This window comes from Porites lutea, chromosome 4 (genome assembly GCF_958299795.1).
Source record: "Porites lutea chromosome 4, jaPorLute2.1, whole genome shotgun sequence".
Classification (NCBI taxonomy): Eukaryota; Metazoa; Cnidaria; class Anthozoa; order Scleractinia; family Poritidae; genus Porites; species Porites lutea.
This window is the reverse complement of record NC_133204.1, coordinates 30,979,008-31,001,507: the sequence shown is the minus strand read 5'-3', so window position 1 is coordinate 31,001,507 and position 22,500 is coordinate 30,979,008. Positions and strand designations below refer to the sequence as shown.

General features: G+C 38.5%; 1 protein-coding gene and 3 pseudogenes across 1 annotated transcript in view; all 4 read left to right on the top strand.

Annotated features, from left to right (window-relative positions):
- LOC140932959 (uncharacterized) overlaps positions 1 to 1,586 on the top strand; it is a 5,890-nt pseudogene extending 4,304 nt beyond the window's left edge.
- LOC140934523 (uncharacterized) overlaps positions 1 to 22,500 on the top strand; it is a 275,762-nt gene that overhangs the window by 151,772 nt on the left and 101,490 nt on the right. The window lies entirely within an intron of this gene.
- Positions 2,340 to 3,878, top strand: LOC140932958 (uncharacterized; annotated as a pseudogene).
- Positions 21,928 to 22,500, top strand: part of LOC140932957 (uncharacterized) — a 2,462-nt pseudogene continuing 1,889 nt past the window's right edge.

Genomic DNA, 22,500 nt, shown 5'->3' with positions numbered 1-22,500 from the left:
AGTTTATTTCAGGCAAACGTCTGTAACTTTCGCCGGGGATTTTGCTGCTGTCCGTAATAGCAGGGTGTCCGTAATAGCGAGGTGTCCGCAAGGCGGGAGTTGACTGTACTCACTTAATGTGGACTTTTTAAAAAAAAATGACCACAGGATTAAAAGAAGGAACTCTTTTTTCAACAAAATGAACAATTGAACAAAATGAACAATTTTTCAACAAAATGAACAATTGCATAAGGCACATAAGACACAACCTTGTAACTCCTTGTGTTGAGGTAAAGGCCATATACCACAAACATATAGGAGAATTTTCCCACTAGAGTTTGAAATAAATAAAGTGGTTAGTGTCGTTGCTGTTTTGATTATTTATTGCTGGTACTTGCCACTAATTTCGGTGTCACACTGACTTTATGGGCAAATCCTTTGAATCACGAGTTGTGTCCAGTTACTAATTTGCTTGTGGCTGATGATTACAGGTTAGTTGAATTTCATTAGTTGCAACTCTGAAAAGTTTGTGAAAAGAATCAGGTGCCAATTAAATTTTGCATTAAATGTTACTTTTCTTTATTGAACAAATATAATATTGTGGTAGACTGGAGAGATTTTTTGTCATTTTTGGGGGGATTTAGTGACAATAAAAATACTTCAACTTCAACTTGACTCCTACTGTATCTAGGTTGATTCTTAAAGAAAGGTTTTATAGTACAGTCAATTTAAATCTCTTAGGGAGATTGAAAAAAGTAAGAGTTACCAGGAGCTGAAGTTATTGGGAGCTTTAGATATTTTAAAATTATGTGATTACTCTTTTTATCTTTAATAACTGCATTGTAAATCTTTGTTCTCTTATCTAGACTTAGTAGTAGTAGGTCCACATTTCAAACCTACTTATCACATAAATGTATGTATGTATGTATGTATGTACGTACGTACGTACGTACGTATGTATGTATGTATGTATGTATGTATGTATGAAATCAAACCTTTTGTGTGGTGGGGGTGTTACGTGCTCACGATTTTCTGAACCCTCCGCCTCGACTACAGAGCCTGCCAGGTTTCAAGCCTAGACCTACTCAAGCCCTCCACCAGGCAGCCTCCCGAGAGAGCAAACCGAAGGAAAAACCCTGTTCCAGGACATTAGGGTAGATTATGCAGGCACCTAAAGTACCGTATTAAAGCAAAGATGGAAGGGAAAGCCTATATCTTACTATACAGCTGTAGTTTGACCCGTGCCTGGACAAAGACAACAATCATATGTTAGCATTGATTGACCAGAGGATGTGCCTCGACGACCGAACAGTATTGGCGCAACATTTGAGAAAGAGGCTAGTTTAGCAGAATTGATAGTGTGGATGAACACTGAAATGGAATCTAGGGTGACGGCAAAGGCAGCCCTGAGAAACTCAAGGCCTGAGGCCTTCCGTGAGTTATCTTCTAAGGACGACAACTTGTGGACAGGCTTATCATCCCCCAAATGCTGGATGTGTAAGGATCCAATTCACAAGATTGATCAGTGTCAGAAGTTCATGGCACTTAATATGCCCAAGATAGAATCAAGGTTGCTAAAGAAAACAACACCTGTTTTAGCTGCCTGAAAAAGGCACGACGGGAGCACGGGTCCGCAAAAAGTTCAAGGAGAAGACTGTTCTGAAACTTCAGATGGAAATCAATACAAGTGCTATTATCACCCGCTTTTACATGAAACACTGAAAGCCACCGTTGCAACTGTTGCCTTCACAAATCGTAAGACAGCCAAGCATCAGGTAATTGGCAGAAGAGAGGAAATGCCTTGTTAGATTTAAGAGCCCAAATTAGTTTAGAGTACAACAGCTGTAGTAGAAGAACTTCAACTTAAAGGCAAGAGCATCATAGTAACGAGGTGGGTGGCCAGGAGGAAGAGCTGAACACCAAGACGTATTAAGTTCGACTGTGATCAGCCGAGGATTACAGTCTGCACACCATGCAGGCTGGTGCAGTCACTTGCACTTGATCAACTTAAATATTTGCAAATAGCTGTAAATTATCAACCATGGAATAAAACCTTCGGGTCAACAATAAATGCAACGTTGGTAGTGTTGGCATAATCCACTAATTTTTTGTGCGATTTTGCTACCCCTCCATCCTACTTGAGGTTACTCTGTAATACAATTCTACTTTGAAATACACTCTGAGATCGCTGAGATACACGTGAATGGGATAATTAACTGACAGAGTTAACAATAAACTGGAAAGAAGTAATTTAATTAATGAGCATGCGCTTAACCATTGCCTGATTTCATACCGTGGGAGCCTGGCACTAGTTATTGGTTTTGCTAGACGGAAGTGCACTTCAGTTTGATGGCGTAAAGATGGCGACTTACACGAAAACTTGGCATTGGAATTGTGCCAGTTCTTTGTGTACGAATAATTACAGAACTAAAGGAATAACGTACTGCACTTTGCCCAGCGATCCTGAGCTTCAAAAAGGATATAGGAAAGTTCTTATGAACGAAAATATTAACTGGAGAAAACATGTTATATGCAGCGCCCACTGGAGCTCGGGGAAACGAGAGAACAAGAATCAATTGCCAGACATAATTTGTACAAAAGAATATGCTGCTAATCTGGAAAAAGAGTACTCCCAAACACCATCTAGGGAATTGAAAAGGAATATTGACTGTACAAAAACGGTTCTTACTTCGTGGAATGCCAATACCGTGAGGAGTACTCCAAGGAAACCCCCGAAACACAGGAGTGAAACTCCCGTACTGCATGTTAAAAAGCGACGGGTCTCAGCTGCGAACGTAGAAAAAAGAAATCAGAAGCTTAAAAGTCAAGTGGAAAGTTTGACGAGAGAACTAAATGAAAACAAGGCTGTGATTGAAGATTTACAGCAACAGCTGTCAAAGACTCAAACAGAACTTGAAAAAAATGCTGCGAACAACAGTCAGCAACTCAATGCAATAAAGAAATCACCTGAAGGCCAAACTTTTAGTTATCAAGCAATCATGAGATACCCAGATAGAATTTACTAAATGACAGGATTATCACTTTCCGAATTAGATTGTCTATATGAATGTTTGAAGCCTTTCTTGCACACAGTTGTTTATCCTGATTGTAATAATGACGACTTGTCCCATCTTAGATAGCTGGACACAAAGACAGAACTTATCAGTTTCTTGACAATTTGTAGACATGCATTGGACCATGGATGACTGGTTCAAGTATATCAAGTCTGAGTAAAATTTTTGTAGGATGGTGTGTATTCCTGAGCACCATTTTTGAGTCTATTGACCTAACCCCATTACCTGGATTTTTAAATGACTATATGCCAAAATGTTTTATGGAGTCAGGATATGGTGATACTGCTCTCATAGGGGATGCACCTGAAATCTGGATCTCCCAATCAGAGAACTTTGATATTAATAATATTACATTCTCGAACTACAAAAACCACACTACAGGGAGGATATGTTTGTGGACCTTTCCTCCTGGTTTTTTACTCAAATGTACCGATGCATTTCCTGGCAGCATTAGTGATACTGACATAACAGAGCAATCGTGTGTGCTAGATACAGTCACAAAAGGGAAGACAGTTATGACTGACAAGGGCTTTAAAATCACAGACATTTGTCATGAGAAAGGCCTGTTACACAATAGACCTCCAATGAAATTTTCTCATCAATTTGATGAGACTGAGGTCGAAAAGAACAACATTGAGGATCTACATTTAAAACTTCATAGGAAGAATCAGAGATTGGCAAATTCTAAGCAAAACTTGGCCAAGCTCAAGAATTGATTTACTTGGTTGAAGTTTCCAAATATTTGCACATATTGTTAATATGTTTAAAAAAAAGCAGTTGGACCAAAATAAAACAACTACAACTAGTTCCAAAAAACTCTGTTGATATTACATGACTATGTTTTCACAAAGACTACCTTCCTTATATGCTTTGTCATTTGGTTTTCCCACGCTATAGACAAGATATTAACTAATGATATTAATCAGCCAAACAAAAATCTGTCGGCCTAGACCCGGTTGTTCGAAAAGTAATTCACCCAAATTACTGAAGTGGTAAAAGTTTGCTGAGCACTGTATGATGAAATTCTTGTTTTCAAAATTCTTTTTTGAGAGAGAAAATTTAAAGCTATACATGTCAACATACTGAGTCGGAACTGAAAGGTGTGAAAATATCTCACTCAATTACGTTGTAAAAGTAAGCGGATTCAGTTATATTTCACGCCCATTTTTTAAATTTAAGTCAGCAGAGGTATGAAGTTATACGCCTGGTCACATCTGTTTGGAATTAGTAACTGTCTAAAAAAGAACACAAGTGCAGCAGGTTCGGTACAACAGTACTAGGTGGAACTGTGCCTTATTAATTGGTTATAACACACTGTAGGACAAAATAATCCAGTCCTGAAATACACTTAGTCACCATTGTAATCGTGTTAAATTGTCATCAAAATAGTACTTTATTCTCTCGTAGGTGCCATATGTTGGCAGAAAAATAAAAAGGGAGTGGATTGCATCGGTCTTTCCCTTAACTTTCTCAGTGCAGCTCTGGGCACTCCGAAGGACAAGATATGTATTCAACAAATGGAATCTGCCATTGGTAACCAGGTGCAGCTGATATCACACAAAACCTGCCAGAGGTTTTTGAGTCCAGAATTCGACGAAGATCATATTAAGGCCACATGTTTATTCATAACTAAACAACCTGTGCATGCCGGGTAAGAATTGGTCTCTGGAAGTTAAGTAGAACAGCACAGTTTTCACTGTACGTTAGATTAGATCCATTTTCATGGCGAACGATTACATATGCCAATCCCAGCTCGATGTCTAATCTTCAACACAAATTTCTGCAGATAATTAAAGGTGCAGGTGTCGTTGGTAGAACCCAACACCGACTTTTGAGGGCATTAGGAGTACCCAAACATCTTTTGCCAGCTTCTTTAAAGCTAATTGCCCAAGGAATTCAAGCTTCAGACGAATGTTTTGGTAAAATAACAATAATCACACAATTAATTAAATTAATGCAGATTGAAACTGTAGAGATAACTAATCAGTCACTGAGTGAATATAGATCACATTGTTTTAATCTAACAACACTGCACAGTGTTATGTAGCACCTCTCCCCCTCCCCCAAACCCACCATAGTTCACTCGTGGAAATAATTTTGTTGGAAATTCTAATTGATTGCACAAAAATGTTAGGGTAGGCCAAAGCGTGGTGCAAAGAAATTGAATAAAATGACATCTGAAGCGCTTCCGGTACATGCGTGGAAACACATTCATAAATTTCCATGAATAAGATGTGCTTGTATTTTGGCGCGATCAAAACAAAAAGACTGGGCCATTCACCCAGTTAAATCAGTTTTGGAGCCAACACAAACCATACAATTTCTTGGATTTGTAATTGATAGTGTGGCAATGACTGTTAAGCTTAATCTAAGTAAAGCAGCAAAAGTTAAATCAGCATGCCAAAATTTAGTGTTAAACTGCAACCCCATTATAGGGGAGGTTGCACAAGTAATACGATTAATTGCATCCAGTTTTCCTGCAGTACAGTATGCCCACCTACACCACAGAACCTTAAAATCTGTAAAAATCCATTCCCTGAAAGTCAACGCAGGGAATTACGAATGTACCATGACTCTATCTCAAATGACCAAGACAGAGTTAAGATGGTGAATAGGAAACATTGATATGGCATCTAGACCAATAATGTTCGGTAATCCAGACATCACTATTACAACTGATGCCTCAAACTTAGGTTGGGGCGCTGTCTGTAATGGGACTAAAACTGGAGGGCCCTGGGGTAAAGATGAAGCAGACTTTCACATCAACTACTTAGAGATGAAGGCAGTACTTCTAGGCCTAAAATCCTTTTGTAATAATACTACAGGGAAACACATAAGAGTCCAGTCTGACAACACTACTACTGTCTCATACGTCAATGAAATGGGAGGAATAAAATCTATCTTGTGCAATGATATGGCTCAAACCATATGGTCATGGTGTGTTGATTCTACTATATGGTTAAGTGCTTGTCATATTCCAGGTTCTCAAGATACTGATGCTGACAAGCAATCAAGGGTATTCAATGTATCAACTGAGTGGTCCCTATGCACTCAGGTTTTTGAAGACATTCAAAGACTTTAGGGTAAATTTGATGTACACTTATTTGCCTCAAGACTTCTTGGTGACCAGACCCCAATGCCATGTTTGTCAACGCTCTGTATATGAATTGGCACAATTACTCATTTTATGCATTTCCGCCTTTCAGTTTAATTGGAACATGCCTTCAGAAGATTCAACAGGACCGGGCAACAGGCGTAGTAATAGTCCCCCTCTGGCCAACCCAACCTTGCTTTATAGTTCTCCTTTATCTACTTAAGGGCAACCCTCGGATTCTACCATGCTCCAAAACCCTCCTGACAGTCTCACAACGGTGCACGTCACCCCTTGAGGAACCAGCTGGGGCTAATAGCCTGCAAATTCTCAGGCGAACGTTCGAACAGAGAGGCATTTCAAGCCAAGCTACCAATATCATCATCCAGTCTTGGACTTCTGGAATGTCATGGAAGGGAGAACAATCTATATGATTCACCTATAGCAACTGTGCTTGACTTTTTGGTGAGTCTTCATGAGAAGGGACTAGGATACTCAACCCTGAACACTGCTAGGGGTGCAATTTCTGCGATTGTTCTTCCACATAACGATCTCACAATAGGGAGCAATCCTATTATCTCCAGGTTTATGAAAGGAATTTTCAAAATCAACCCGCCTACACCTCGTTACAAGACAACATGCGACCCTCATATTGTTTTGAATTACCTCTCATTCCTTGGTACAGGGGAGAAATTGACATTGAAACTACTGTCAATAAAACTGCTTATGTTAACTGCATTGGTCTCAGCTCAAAGAGGACAAAGTCTCCACATGTTGGATATTAAGGTGAGACACAGTTTGAGTTTCTACTCCCAGAACACATCAAACAAAGCAGACCTAGATATCAACCACCATCAGTTATGCTTAAAGCCTACACCACGGATAAGACATTGTGTGTTGTTAGCCATATGAAGAAATACCTAAGGAGGACTAAGCCTGTAAGAGGAGACAGCACAAAGCTTTTCATAAGCTTTATGGAACCCCACAAGCATATCTCAAGAGAAACTCTGTCCCGCTGGATTAAAACTGTGATGGAAGCAGCTGGAAAAGATACTAGTATTTTCCACACCCACAGCACAAGGGCAGCTGCCACATCAAAAGCAAAAGCAGCATGTGTAACCATTCAGGAAATCCTGGACACTACAGGCTGGTCATCATCAAAAACATTTGACAGATTTTATAACAAGCCTACATCTAATGAACTTACGTTTGCTAACTCACTTTTAAAAAAGGGTTAGGAGAATCGTTTCAGTGAACTATGTTTATTCTGTTATACTATTGATACATCAGTTTAAGCTCCTTTTGAACCCTTATATTATGGGAGTTATAATCCAGCCATAGGTATTTACACAAGTTGTGTTTTACAAGTTGATAACTGTTACATGGACCCTCTAATAAACCTTTCATGGTTACCTCATGTGATTGCCTTGCTTTAAAATCTCATGGGATCCCTGTAGCAGTGGTGACGAAATAGAATTTAAAATTAAACGAGACTTACCTGGAAGTTGAAGTTTGATTGTAATTCCATTGAGTCACACACTGCCATAGAGGGATCACATGCCCTTCCCATCAACACCATTCAGGTTTTGTCTTACCCTACCCATGTGTTACCTAGTAACTTGCTGTAGCTGTACCTGTATACTACAGGCAATCACATTTCGTGCTTCAAATACTGACGTACGCATGCGTACTGCAATCTCATGTGATCCCTCTATGGCAGTGTGTGACTCAATAGAATTACAATCAAACTTCAACTTCCAGCTAAGTCTCGTTTAATTTTTAAATTTTTGGGAGATGTAAAATGTGCTCAGAATGTCATTATAAACTGTCTATTTTTTACATTGATTCATAGCGTTCTATTTTTCAAAGTAAGAGATAATTTCGGTATACTAGCGAAGATGCACGTGACCCACGAAATTATGCGAAAAACTTGGCAATGTTTCCACTTATTGAAAAACTCTTTTTTGTGACTATCAGGGATTTTGTATTTAAACCCTGCTATATCCTGAGTCCGACACCTCAACACCTAACTGAGAGATTAAAAACTGTTTTGAGTTTATTTTCCCATTTGTCAATTACAAATCCGATAGATCAGAATCAGTGTTGGTTCTAAAAATAAGTTTTACGCTATGAATCGACTCTGACTGAAAGTTAAATTCATCATTGTGATACTTTTTAATGCAAAGCACTTTGCACTACTTGCGTCAAGAAGCAAAGACAAAAACATGAGGAAATTAAACGTTGGCTGGAGGAAAACACTTAGAGTGCGAAATTAGAAGAACATGAAGAGACAAGGTGTGTTTAAATGCCTTTAAATGAAACGCTGAAACGTTAACTCATTTTATTTGCCATTGCAAGTAACTGTGAAGTCTAGTGCACACAATTTCTCAAAAAATTAACACGGGTAGGTCGTCGAACCGGTATAGTCTATAATCACTGGTATGTCTCTAGTAAATATGTATTGTATCAAGCGGACACTTTTTATGGCGATTTTTCTCTTTTTTTGTATGTGGGTGTGTTTATGTGTGTGGGAGTGTTAAATTGTTAAAAAATCTTCCTGGGTTGCTATTTCATACTTACAACCATTTTTCTTTGTTAATTATACTGTGTAGACTGGCAAAACGAATGGCTGCGATGGCCTTGAAGAACAGTTCAGAGTTGCAATGTATCCCGATAGCTTCTAGACTAAATGCTTTTCAACGTAACGTGTAGTTGAAAAACTGTTTCATTACGGTTCGTAGCATTCTGTTCTGCTCAGCCAGAGACCGTCCTTTCCCAAGGTCAAGCAATCTCTGCTCCTTCACTTTCTGCTGGCCCTGCTGCAACTGGTTCGCCTGCAGCTTCCGCACCGATGTTTGCAGAACTTAAAAGCTTCTTGTCTCACGAACTTTCCTTTTTTACGGGAAGAGTTGAAAAGGCAGAACGATGAATCCATCAACTCTGCTGTTACGAAAATTCATTTAGAAAACTTGGCTCGCTATTCCGTTAAATCTAAGGGCAACGAGGAACAGTACAACCACCAAGAGAAGGTCGCTACTCACTTCGACAGCACAATCGAATCCCTCCATTCCGGCAAACTCCTTGAAGTCGGAAATGTTTTAGGGGAAGGTAAGAACCTTGTTGCTACCCGCACGAAGCATATAGTTCTCACTGATTTACACGGTTGGGATTTCTTTACCAAGTATAAACAGATTCCTTTAGCTGAGGACAAGCCAACGAAAAAGGATTTGCAAGCTTCTAAACGATGTGAAAAGTCAAACACAGAAGAGAAAGATGGACAAGGCTAAACAAGCCAATAAATTTAAGCTCGATTCTAGACGTTCCTCTTCTGATCAATCATATGCTAACGAGTTTCCATTGAGTCGGGTTATCATCATCCGGATATCAACTCTACTTTTTGGAAATTTCTAGGGTTTTCATGGTCTTTCAATGGCGTTGCTACGTATTTTGTTTTCAGAGTTTTGCCCTTCGGTCTGTCTTCAGCTTGTTATTTATTTACGAAGATGTTTGTTGTTCGTTGGTGATCCTTTGGTGTTTTTGCCATTGTGCAAATTGATGATGGAATCTTTGCTTGCAGATCGTTATTAAATGCTCAGTCTACGAGTAAATTAGTCAGGTCTGATCTCCAAATTTCTGGCTGGAAGACTAACAAGAAGAATCCCAGCTGGGAGCCCTGTCAGTTGGGGGAGTGGTTAGGGATAATCGTTGACATAATTCGAATGCTTTTTATCATCGCGGAGAAAAAGAGTGTGAAGTTAAAGTCAGTTTTGACTGGTCTCATTGCTGAATTCCTAACCTTTGTGTAAGGTATGTAGCTCGTGTTTCTGGATTTGTGATTTCCCTTATTGTTGCATTGCGGCCTATTGCCAGATTATTTACTAGACAAATGTATTTTCTTATTCAATTGCGACATTCATGGGATTGTGTACTTGTCGCAGCTGAAGGAGTTTTACATGAATTAAAATTTTGGCAAATGCATGTAGAAGCGTTTAATGGTTACCCCTTTGTCGTTTAACGTGGTGTTAACCTGCAATGCCAGCGAGTCTGGTTATGGTGCTCACATCTCTTTTGGTGGTGAACAGAGGTTTCGTTCTGGAATGTGGAGTTCTGTTGAGCAGGCTAAGAGCTCTTCTTTTTGTGAGTTAATGGCTGTTTGCTTAGCCTTGAAAAGCTTTCAGAACTTTTTTAGTGGTAAGAAGGTCAAGATCTTTTCAGATAATCAGAACATTGTTCGTATTGTACATGCTGGGAGCAGTATCATACACTTGCAGCAGATTGCTGTTGATATTTTTAGTTTTTGTATGACTAACAGCGTGTCTTTTCAGGCCCAATGGATTCCCAGGGGTGCCAATGAGCTGGCCGATTATGTGAGTTGCATCGTCGATCCTGATGACAGGATGACTGCAGTTACAATACTCATTTGCCTCGCTTTAATATTAAGTTTTGGTGTCCTGGTACTGAAGCAGTGGATTGCTTTACGCAGGATTAGGGAAAGAATGTAACAATTTTGTTTGTCCGTCTCCTCACCTAATTAGCACAGTATTATATCACATGGAATCTTGTAAGGCTAAAGGAACTCTTGTTGTGCCAGAGTGGAAATCTGCGCCTTCTTGGCCATTGCTATGTTCTTTTGATCGCCCACTTTTATTTCAAGACTTTGTTAAGGATTTTTGTTGTTTACGTAAATCAGGTGATATGGTTATTCCCGGTAGGGGTTCATCTTTTGTTTATTCTAAGAAAGGTCCATTTTTTCGTGCAAGCTCAGGTTTAATGTTCTCTCTTTTCGCCTGGATTTCTCCTGCTAAGCGCGTTAGTTTTGATTTCTCGATCACACGTGTGTTCTCTTTTATTTGTTTCTTCATATAGACGTTTTTCAAGCTGGATTGTGGTCTCAAGTTGAAAGGCCTGGCTGACTCTCTCCCTGCTTTTGTACTTTGTATTGTGTTCATTAGGCACCCAGCAAGAGTCACACTTCCATGAGCGGCTGTTACCTCTGCGGTAAGCCAGGGCACTTCTGGAGGAGCTGCAATCGTTCAAGAAACTCTCCCGCTTCAGGCACCAATGTACCCTACTCTTGGCAACGCCAGTTGGTACAGTTACCATTGCAGCCAACAATTATAACACGCATGACCGTTTGACCGGAGAACTCCAAGTTACTACTTACACTCATTTATTTGATCAATGCATCCAAGATTGGTTTGCGGTTGCATCAATAATCGAAGATCTTCTAACACACATGAAAATGAAGCAACCCGGGCTAAAAAGTGTTTTTTTGAGATCTGATGAGGTGGGTTGCTATCACAACAATTTCTTGATTGCGGCAGTTTTTGAGTTCTTTTCAGATCTAGAACAGCAACTTGACGAAGGGAAGCACGCCAGCAATCAAGAAACCATGAAGAAGAGTGAAAGCTTGTATGACTAGATCAGAGAGGACTGGGCAAAAAATTTACATCAGTGGATGTGGCTATCAAAAAATCTACACCATTTATGTTGTCGTCCAAATCATCAACTGACATAGAAACCCTGCAGATGGGATGGGCACTAAGCAAGGCCCATGCAGGCTCCATCCGGTTTTCTTGTGAGGTTAGAGAATATCTCACAACCTAGCTTATTGAAATTGGTGAGCCAACTGGCCACAAGGCGGACCCTGTTCAGGCTGAAAAGGATATGAGAACAGCAACAACCCGTTCTAATGAAAGATGGTTCAGTCGCATGGAGTGGCTAACTAAAACACAGATACAGGGTTTCTTCTCTCACCTTGCAGCTTCCAAACGTAAAGAACGAGGAACTGTGGGATTTTCTATGGAACAAGAAGAAGATATCGAATGTCTTGTGGAAAGTGCGGAGCATCAAAATTTAATGGCAAATATTGTTGAAGCAATTGGATTGAAGCACCTCGTTACATACAACACATATGATCTCTGTGACTTACATCGACAGACCAGACTTCCTGCTTTTAATGTCGAAATGTTTAAGAAGGTACATTCCTATCTTGAGATCTAAAGAAAGGAAAGCTGATCTGTTGGACCAGTTCAGAAAAGTTGTCACGGAATGTGAATGCCAGGGTCCAGTTTAATGAATTTCCGTGCAGCGTGGGGTCATGGAAAGGACGTGGAAACTGTAGTAGCGTAGATTCCCAATTCTCTTAGCTGAAATGTGTTGAAACATTTTTGTCGCTGCATCTATATTAAGCTGAAGAGGAACATTTATCGAAGTATGGCGATTCAATGTTTATTGTATCGCACTTTACAGAAAATGTTACGAAACAACCATGTCATGTTCGCAACTGATGACACTCTCTATTACTTTTCTTCAAACTAGAAAAAAGATGCCGTTGAAGGACAGGTGTGAAAAAAATTCCGTTTTTAGAGTTTCAGCAGTTACTTCAGGAGCAAAAATATCCTCTGCAAAAACCAAGAAGGACATTACAACCCAAGAAGTTATCAAAGCAAGTAAACGAGCTAGTATTTGTTAATTATAATTACCGTATTAGGTCATCACCCAGTGCAGGAGGACTGGGGATGAAATACAAAGTCATGCATGTTTCAACTTTGTCAGGCAACTGGGTTAAAATGCTTTGTCAGCGACTAATCACGTTGCATTTGCAAAGGAACGTGTTTTATTTGCCCTAGAAATTTCACTGCGATGTCTTGAAGAGTAATCTCAATGAACAAGATTGCATCCAACTAATTTTAGCAAACGACCTTTCAGGACAGTGTCATGAACAAGTCACGCTCGCGGATACTGCCATTTTATAAACCAGATAACTTCTTCAAACAGCCCAAGGACATGGAATCAACAGCCAATATAGTTTCAGATGATTGTGAAATAATCTTAAAATGTGAAAGAACTTAGATAAGACCTATCATTCTATGAAATGAAGTTGGACTTTGACAAGCAGGTCGACAAGGCGAGTGTTCGTTAATTATCAGGTTTACGAAATTTCTGGAAATTCAAGTGGCTGTCTATTCTGAAAACATGGAGAACACAAAAATGTTTTTCCTTTTCGTGTTTTACTATCATTTCTAGATTGTATTCATACAGATAGCGAAGGTCAGACAGGTGCCACACTTTTTAAAATTACCGTCAAAGTTGAACTACTTTCGTGTTTTGATGGAAAGCCGAAAACTTGTGCTGGGGGAAACATCATTGCCGTTGATTTGGAACTGTGATGTGGCTAGGAAATCTACAGTGGTGTATCTGTATACGGAAAAAAAAATCAGGCTTATTGAGCGAGGTGTTTGTTTTCTAGAGTGCGGTCAATATTAGCGATTTTTGCAGTTTGAAAGGCTAAATATATTTATCACTCTCGGTCAAACGAAATGTATTTTTGTAACTACTAAGGTGAAGGCTTTAATATCCCATAATATAAGGGAAATCAATTCTTTTATCCAAAATCACTGGTCCGTTTTTACGCAGACATGCTTTTAAAATTTTTAATTTTCGACAATTTGGTGACAAGTGTTAGAAGAAAAATCAAATAATAGCATTTTTCTGACTCATATTGAAAATTAATATTTCTAACGGTCCACGTTTGGAATGACCTTACATTAAACTTTAGAAACAAATTATTAGCTAAAACGTCTCATAATTTAAACTTAAAACCAGTCAAAACTTTTTTTTAAAGTTCAGGTACATTCATTCCAAACGTAGAAAGTAAGTTATGATAATCCTTTAATACAAATGCTTATTTATTTGAACATATAAGTTAAATTTACCACCTTGCCATGCATTAAATACAATTTTGACTGACTCCATCCTGTCTAAACTATAATCTTTTGTTCCCACTTCAGAGGATGCAACCACTGTTACTATCAGCCAGGAATCCGAAGGCAACATTGAAACAGGTAGTTTCCTTGCATTCATCTCGTCTCAGCACGATCAAAGATGCCTTTACCTGTCAATTTTCAGTTAATAAAGTATTGTCAAATGCAGTTCGGTATATGTGAAACTGATTTTGGGAAGGTTTGTAGCATAATATTACTCACCTCTACTTTTGTAAGTTAATGGAATGTCAGTGACTGGGGATGAGCCATTTCGCGCTTTTCATTGTTCTATTGTTTCTACTTCAGATGGTACAACCACTGTTACTATCAGCCAAGAACGAGAAGACACCATTGAAACAGGTATAGAATTAATATTGAATTACGTAGTAGTTATGTTTAACAGCAGTAATAAGTGTATACATAATACTTCTAAAAGGCAAACGAAAGAGTAAATCTAGAAACTTTGTTGTCCCCCTAGAAATGCTTTAATTATGATTGTTCAAAAACGACGTTCAGTTGATATGTTTTTAGGTTCCTTTGATCCAAATGTCGTACAGGATAACGAAGGTGAGGATATGGTAAATGTTTTTTGTTTGTTTGTTCGTCTTAAACGAAAAGTGTTGTCAGGTTCAGTTTTCCCACCTTAGGAAAAACCTAAAACATGTCAATTTACGTCTGTTTTAAGAGCTTGATGATATCTTGTTAGTCAGAGCAGTAAAAGGTGAGAATTGAGTTATGTCATTATTAATTTACATAATACTACGAAAGGCTTGATTTTTCGGCTCCAAATCACTTAATTATTAACATATGGTGACATTTATGTTATTCGTTTCCACGAAATTTTAATCACCGTGTTTTACTTTAAATTTCTTTAATCCTTTCTTCCTTTTTTTCTACCCTTCCTTCCTTCGTTCTTTTTTTTTTATAATTTCTTTCCTGTAGAAGCAGAAACCATGGAAAAATCATCTGACCCCAAAAAAGGACGAGAAGAGGTGTAGTAGCTAATTGAATAAATAAACAGTGCATAATAGTGAACGGTGACACGTAAGTAAAAAAAAACATGATTGTCTGCAGGCCAAAACTACTTCAGTGTGAAAATGCTTAGCACTAATCCTGCGTTGTGTCTTACATTGCTTGATTTTTTTAAAATGTTTTTCATTATACCTTGGTAGTTTTCCATTTAGGGGTATATTTAACCAAGACTGTATCGTCTAGTTAATACAGGAAATATACTGGATAGCCTTAAGGACTCCCTTACCGAAAAAGAACTAAATCTGCCTGCTAAACGATGAAGGAATAACACCTCTTAGGTATTTTGCCGAGAGAGAATTACGAGCTAAGTTTGGAATCGTATTGCTGCTTACGAAAAGATGGACCTTTTAAAAAATTATCACCGTATAAATGGATGAGATTAACAGTGGCCAATAGACAGACATAAAATTTCATAAAGTAGAATTAGAGAAAGTTAAAGAGAATAATATTTAATTTGCATTTTTGACAAGTAAACAGCCACAAGAAATAGACCGTTTCAATATTGGTTTCTCTATGACCAAACATAGTGATACGCTAAAATATACAGTTAGAGATGTTTCTGAGAAAATGGCCATTTTGGTTATCTTTTTAGTGATTGGACATTTCACCTGAGGTGCAGAAGAGAAACCAACGCCATTCATCAAGATGACTCTGTCGCCATTGCACCATGCAGAACTCTGGAACTAATAACAACACAAATCCAGGTATTATTACTAAGAATTTCATATTTCCTTAAATATATTCATAAATACAGAAAACATTTCTCTATCTGCATGTTTGATACATGAAGTCAAATTATTTCTGGTTTTCCGGCACAGAAGTCCTCCCCGACATTTGTAAGCTTCAATGTTCTATTCCTTGCATCAAAAACTGGTGTAATTGGTGTTAGTAGAGGCCATTTCCTTCCTTCAAAATGTTATGAAGTGGTAACGGCCTTGAATGTGGCATAACGACATTAAGATCCTTTTCCAAGCCAAAAAAAATGATAGAAATGGAATTCTGCAGTTACTAGGAAACATGTTTTAATTGTCACATTGAAACTCATGGAAAATACTGACATGTGTTGTTAGTTAAAGGAGTTACATCACAAAATTTTGAGTAGTTTTTGTTACCTACAAAATTGCCTTTTAAAGAAAAGAAACCGTAAAATTCTAGTTTGATAGTCTGACAAACACTAAAGAGGAAGAAAATAAGCCAGAAAGATACGAGGATGGTCAAGGATGGAGAAGATGAACATGGATTGCAAATGACGAACTTGAAAAAAATTGGCATAAATTTTTCAAGACGCACAAACCATGAGGTATCTCCTTTAAATCACTAATAAGAGTTTCATTTATATTAATCAGGGTCTTTAATGTACAGAAAGTCTATTTTTAATTCCCTGCGTAAAGATAATTTTGTTATGCATTAATTCGGCATTTCACTCCAAAATTTTGTTACATCATAATTCATTTTGGGATACAATGATTCGCAAAAATAATTACCCAGAAACAAAATAATAAAAATGTAAACCATCAATATCGTTTAATTATTCACTTTCTTCTTTTGTTCCTCTACAAGAGTACATACACAACTGACCACTTTGTCCTCGCGTATTCTTTGCAGGTTACATAGAGCCTCTCTGACGTGGCCTAGAGTGTATGGAATGGGGTTGTCTGACGTAGAGTATGCCGACTTATGGGTGAATTGCCTTATCACTCTTTTCTTTACTTTTTTGGTTTTTTGTTCCCAACTAATATGACTGTTACTGCTATGAAAAATCAATAAGAATTCCCCTGCGAAGGGCACAAGTTCAAAAATAAACCAAGGTTAACCCTCCACGCTAACATATCACTTCTCACTGCTGTCCACATATTTCATGATACTCAGAGTTGGGAGAATCTGCTTAAATATCTAGACACTTTTTCTACAGGACAGGGTCGGGTTGTTCGAAAGACGAGTTGAATTAACCTCCAGTTAGGCCTAACCGGAGGTTAAATTTCTATACCACAGGTTTGTTAGCTCCTGGTTAAAATTGCATTGTTCAAAGCCAGGTTAAAAGACAGGTTAGTTAACCTTGGGTTAATGGTGATAACGTGAGGTTAGCATTCCACAATACACTGGGAATTTTCTTGTGAGTTTGTTGTTTACAACCGGTGAAAAGCACTAAAATGGCTTCCGGTGAAGGGTCCCGCAAGCACAGGAAACATAATTTAAGTGCCTCCGAGATTTCAATTTTGACAGAGAAAGTAGAGGAAAACTTGGCCATTCTGCAGAGTACATTCACTAATAGTGTTACAAACTTGAAGAAATACAGGTGTGGTCAGAAATTATCACCGCGGTAACACTGTTGGAGTGGACAAGCCCACTGAGTCAGAGGTCAGCGAAAGATGGAAAAATCTTCATTCCGCTGCCAAAAGAGAATTCACAAATTCCGTAAATAAAGCAAGAAAACTGGAGGGGGCCCTGCCCCAAAAGAAATATCACCGACAACTTCAAAAGTTATTGAACTTTTCCAGGACACTCCATCGTTTGTAGGCCTAGTGGGATTTGAAACAAATTGTCCAAATGGTAAGCCAACATTTTAAACTTTCATTTCCGCATTATGAGCTTAACTTTTTGTTTTATAACGTCACAAGCTGGTCTCTCTTCAGCTCAACATCACCAGTTTCAAGTAATAAGTCATCTAAGAAAAAGTGGGTAAACAGATTAAGCATTACAGTGTTATTTTGTTAGCGCTTAACTGCTTTTGCGATGTGTAGGTCACGAAAGTTGATCTCATCGAGTCCTTGACTTTGGAAATTAAGTATGGTGTTTCTGTACCTTCGTGAGCAAGAAAAGTTGAAAATACCTTTTAGGAGAATGAATAGCAGTTATTTCATTTTAACCGAGACCAACCAAAAAAGTAAAACCAGCTACTCGGCAACTTTAAAAATAAAAACAACTTTTTAGCAACTTTTAGATACTTTTATCAGGAACTTGTGGCTAAGCCTGCCACTGGATATCACATCTTATAATTCAGCTTGCTCAATTGATTCGACATCAAGATGTGGCAGCGACTGTGGCGAAAAAAAGAACAAAATACTGGATTACTCGAGCGCATGACCTGGTGAGGTCAATAAAGTTTCGTTGCCTGGTTTGCCGAGAAATTGTAGCAAAAGTTGAATCACAAATCAATGCAGACTTACCACAAAGTCCTCTCGCTCCATTTACTCCACTGTTTCATTACACTTTGTGTGATTATTTTGATCCCTACCGTGTATGAATTAGCTGTAACCAAGTGGCCGAGCATTATGGTGTCATCTTTACATATCTGATCAGTAGAGCAGTTCATCTCGACGTTGCAGCAGATTGCACCACTATGGAATACATGCAGGTGCAGAGTACAGTCTTTGCCTTAGGAGGAGTACCCGAGTTGATGATAAGTGACAATGGTTCCCAGATAGTTGGCACTGAACGAGAGCTTCGAAATATGATTGAAGGATTGGATACCGAAAAATTTCAAGAGTTCTCTGCTGAAAAAGGAATGAAGTGGCAGTTCACAAAACCGGCCGCTCCCTACCAGAGTGGTTGTGTGGAAGCTTTAGTAACGAGCTGCAAGATCGCATTACAAAGGTAATTGGAGAGCAAATACTGACCCCACTCGAGCTGCAGACATGTCTCCTAGAAGTCGCAAATTTGGTCAACCAGCTTCCAATGGGCCGCATCCCAAGTGATCCAGACGACGGCACATATCTTTGTTTGCCCAATGTTACTTAGAAGAGTGTCATCTAGAGTTCCTTAAGGACCATTCAGACACACTAAGAACCCCCAACAGAGTGGAGTTTGTCCAGAAAATAGATTCGTTTTGGACACACTGGATAAGAGATGTGTTCCCTTCGTTACTGCCTAGGAAGAGGTGGAATGAAGAGAAACAGAATGTTGGAGTTGATGACTTTGTGTTAGTGCAAACTCCTGATGCAATTTCTGGAATGTTGGCTGAGTAGTCAGTGTCTAACCCGGACAGGTAACGTTAGTCAGAAACGTTTAAGACATGCTCAGGAGAATATGACAGACCCATCACTAAAATTGCTGTGGTATACTGGGCAGAAGGATACTGTGACGACAACCAGAGAAGATGAGAGCTAATGACCTCACTGGGACAAGTGTTTTATTGCGTGACAGTTGCTAAGAAAATGACGTTTGTCTTCATGAGTTTTTTACTTATGCAATAGGATTGGCTTTTTACAGACACGTTTAGTTGGGGATTACAGTATGATTACAAATTTGTACCTTTTATTTGTTTTTATGGATCTGGTAATAACACTGGAATCCTGTCACGAGGTAAGTTTATTTTGCTTTTAGTTTAGTTGTTGTATTGATCTTTCTCAAGAGAACTAAATTGATTTACCTCACAGTTGGTGCAATTATTTACGCTTCAATAGCTAATCTTTGTAATGGATCATTTCGATTGTTTTAAATGGCTGTTTTCAGAGTCTTCATGTGTATTGTGACGTTTAATTTCAGATCGAATAATATAGAATCACTTGGTTAGATTTATACAATTATGGGAATCCACGTGTGGTTTTTCGGCTTTTACTGTCGGACTTATTATGTCTTGCAGATTTTGCCGGCTGACAACCCAAAGCAGCTAGTGAAAATTAGAGTCACTCATTGGAGTACAGCTGGATGATGGCTGCATTTCAGCGGCACATCGATTGCCAGATACAAAGACAGTTAAGAACTGCATCATAGTGAAGATTGTAAGAAGAGACAAAAGGGAGGAGGCCTTCAAGACGAGAAAAAACCTTATCGGTAAAAAATCTAGTAATTTAGCATTGGTAACTGCAGACATGGGAAAGAGAATACAACATTCATGTTAATGAATTACTTACAAGTTATCGGGAATGACTATTTGGCAGGATCAACAAATTTAAACTTGACAACAACTACAAGTTTTTGTGGACTGTGAATGGAAAAAATCACCTAAGAGCGACCAAAACATTAAATATTGAGGTGTTTAATACCCGTGAGGAATTCGACGATTATCTGGACCAAATTAGGAACAGATGAGAAAAATATATCACTTTGGATGGTAGGATTACAGAACGTTAACCTGTATATATGTAAATTTACTCTAGTTAACTCATGCGTTTTATTCTAGTTTACTCACACTTGCATAATGACAGCAACAGATGCTGGACTTCACGAATTACCTCTTTACAATCTAAATGACAAAGAGTGTAATTTTGTCAATGGCTCATGCTCGTATCAAACTGACCAGTACACAGATATCGATTTTTTACATATAACATAGACCTCCCCAATTCCAATTTTTATCACACTAAGTCACCCACCCCTGCAGGAGGCGCCGCTATTTACATTAAGAGAACTCTTAAATCCACACCCAGACCAGAAATATTTGGATTACAACCTAGGATTACACTATGACTCACATTACAGGTGATCCTTTTTATTGCTAAACTATGAGGGTTACAGAAACCTCGTTTGCTACAAGTCGGTCAACTTTTTATGATAAATCCATAGATAGAATAATGTTATGATTAACAAAGCATTGAAACGGTTAACACCATTTCGTTTTTAAAAGTAAATGACCTTCTGATTCTTATGAAACGTCCTTGTTAATCATTGTTAACCATTGCTAATCTTGCTAGCACCTTATAAATGTCCTGTTAATCGTTCCAAATCTTAGATATTGTGGAGAGAAAGAGATTAGAAGACAACTGTGGCAATTTTTATTATCTCTTGCTTTACAAGTGATGACTATCTCATAATTATTTTGTTCCAGTCATATGTACCTGTAAATAGCCCGAGGGCAAAACATGCCCTCTTACAGGGCACATGATAGTACATCTTGTCACGTTACCACGCGTGACATTTCTAGATTTCTTAGTGTAATTTTTTGCACTGGACATCGCTACAATGTCAAACGTAAGCTTTCAAATTTGGAAACTGAAAATACAAGTTTTGTTAATATTTCAGCCTCCCTCCATTTGATACTGTTATTAATGGCAACCACTTGCTCATTGATTTTGATTGTTTTTTGGTCACGCGCTCTGAAAATTCAGCAAAGGTTTCGTGTGATATTTGTTCATAGAATCGTAGCAGGTAAAAGGCCCGTTTCCTGGCTAATCTCCTTGACGGAGACGTCCTTCTCGTCCGCCAAAAACGAAATGTATGCCTGCTCCGCTGCACTCAAAGCGCGCGTAAAAACCCTGCATAGAAAATGAAATTTACAAACGTTCACGATTGGCTATTTGAATCAAGAAAGACATACTAGTTGATGTTCGTGTTATCAACTCCTCTGTTGTCACTAATTTTCCACTAATTATCTACTTTTCTGTGAAATGTACGAAATATAAAAAGAACAGATTTACGTGCCCGTGTTAAATGCTCAAAATTGACTTTTCCGGTCAAATACAATACTGGACAAAACTACTTGAGAAAATGTTTCCATTAATGCGCACTACCTAACGCAACAAAACTATTTCGAAATCAAGGGCTTGGTGTAAAGAAAACCCCCTCCCCCAGTTCAAAGTTGCTTCTAGTCAGGGAGCATATGTCATAAAATAAATCTCCGTGGGATTTTTATGGTGAAAGCACACCACCTACCTAGATGTGTTAAGGGAAACCTGAGGAACACAAAAAATGTTGTCGGCAATTTTGTAACCTGCACCGGCGGTCGCTATGGGGGTCTGTTTTTAGACCTATATCGAACAACATGGAATCGAGGCTCGAATAAAAAATGGCGTGTAAGTACAATTAACTACAAAAAATTTCCACAAAAATACCAATCTTTAATATACGTCTATCTAATACATATCCATAGACTTAAGTACTAAATACTGATCACATGATCAACACTGCACGAAAGCGAGGCTGGTCATTAGTTGGCTTCAAATAAGCATCAAAGGCATGAATTCTGGTATCGAAAATTATCAGAGTTAAATTTATCAAAGTGAGTATTATTTCATGTTTAAAAACTATATTCAGATCAATAGCTTACTGAAATCAGGAAAAACAATGATTTTGGTCAGCGGTCATTTTCATCATTTTAGAGGTCCGCCATGTTGGATTTACAGACCATCTAGAGCGACATGTTTTGTGGTGTTTAAGAAGATATGGAAACGGATTGTGGTTCAAAAACAAACGAAATTGAGGCCCAAGAGTTGGATTTACATTTATGTATAATTTGTCAAAGAAAAAAAAACGAAAATCTAGTTGAAAAGCCCGAAGTACATGAAAAAGTGTGGATATCGATCGAGGAATGGAGTAAATATGGCAATCTTCAGTACACAGAAGTGTGGAATAAGTTGAGGTTTACTTCTGTCCAAGAGTTCGAGGATAGGCGGGCATCATGGCACAGATCATGTTATAAAGATGCAGTACATGCTGGGATGCTTAGACGAGCAAGAGAAAGGTATGAGAGGCAGCTCGAAGGCCCCAATGAGTCCAGGCGAAAATCACGACCAGGTTCATCAGTAGAAATTCCTCAACTAACCCGTTCGCAAACATCTCCCCACAATAAGAATCTCTGTTTTTTTCTGAGATGGCCCACCCGGTTACCGTAAGAACCTGC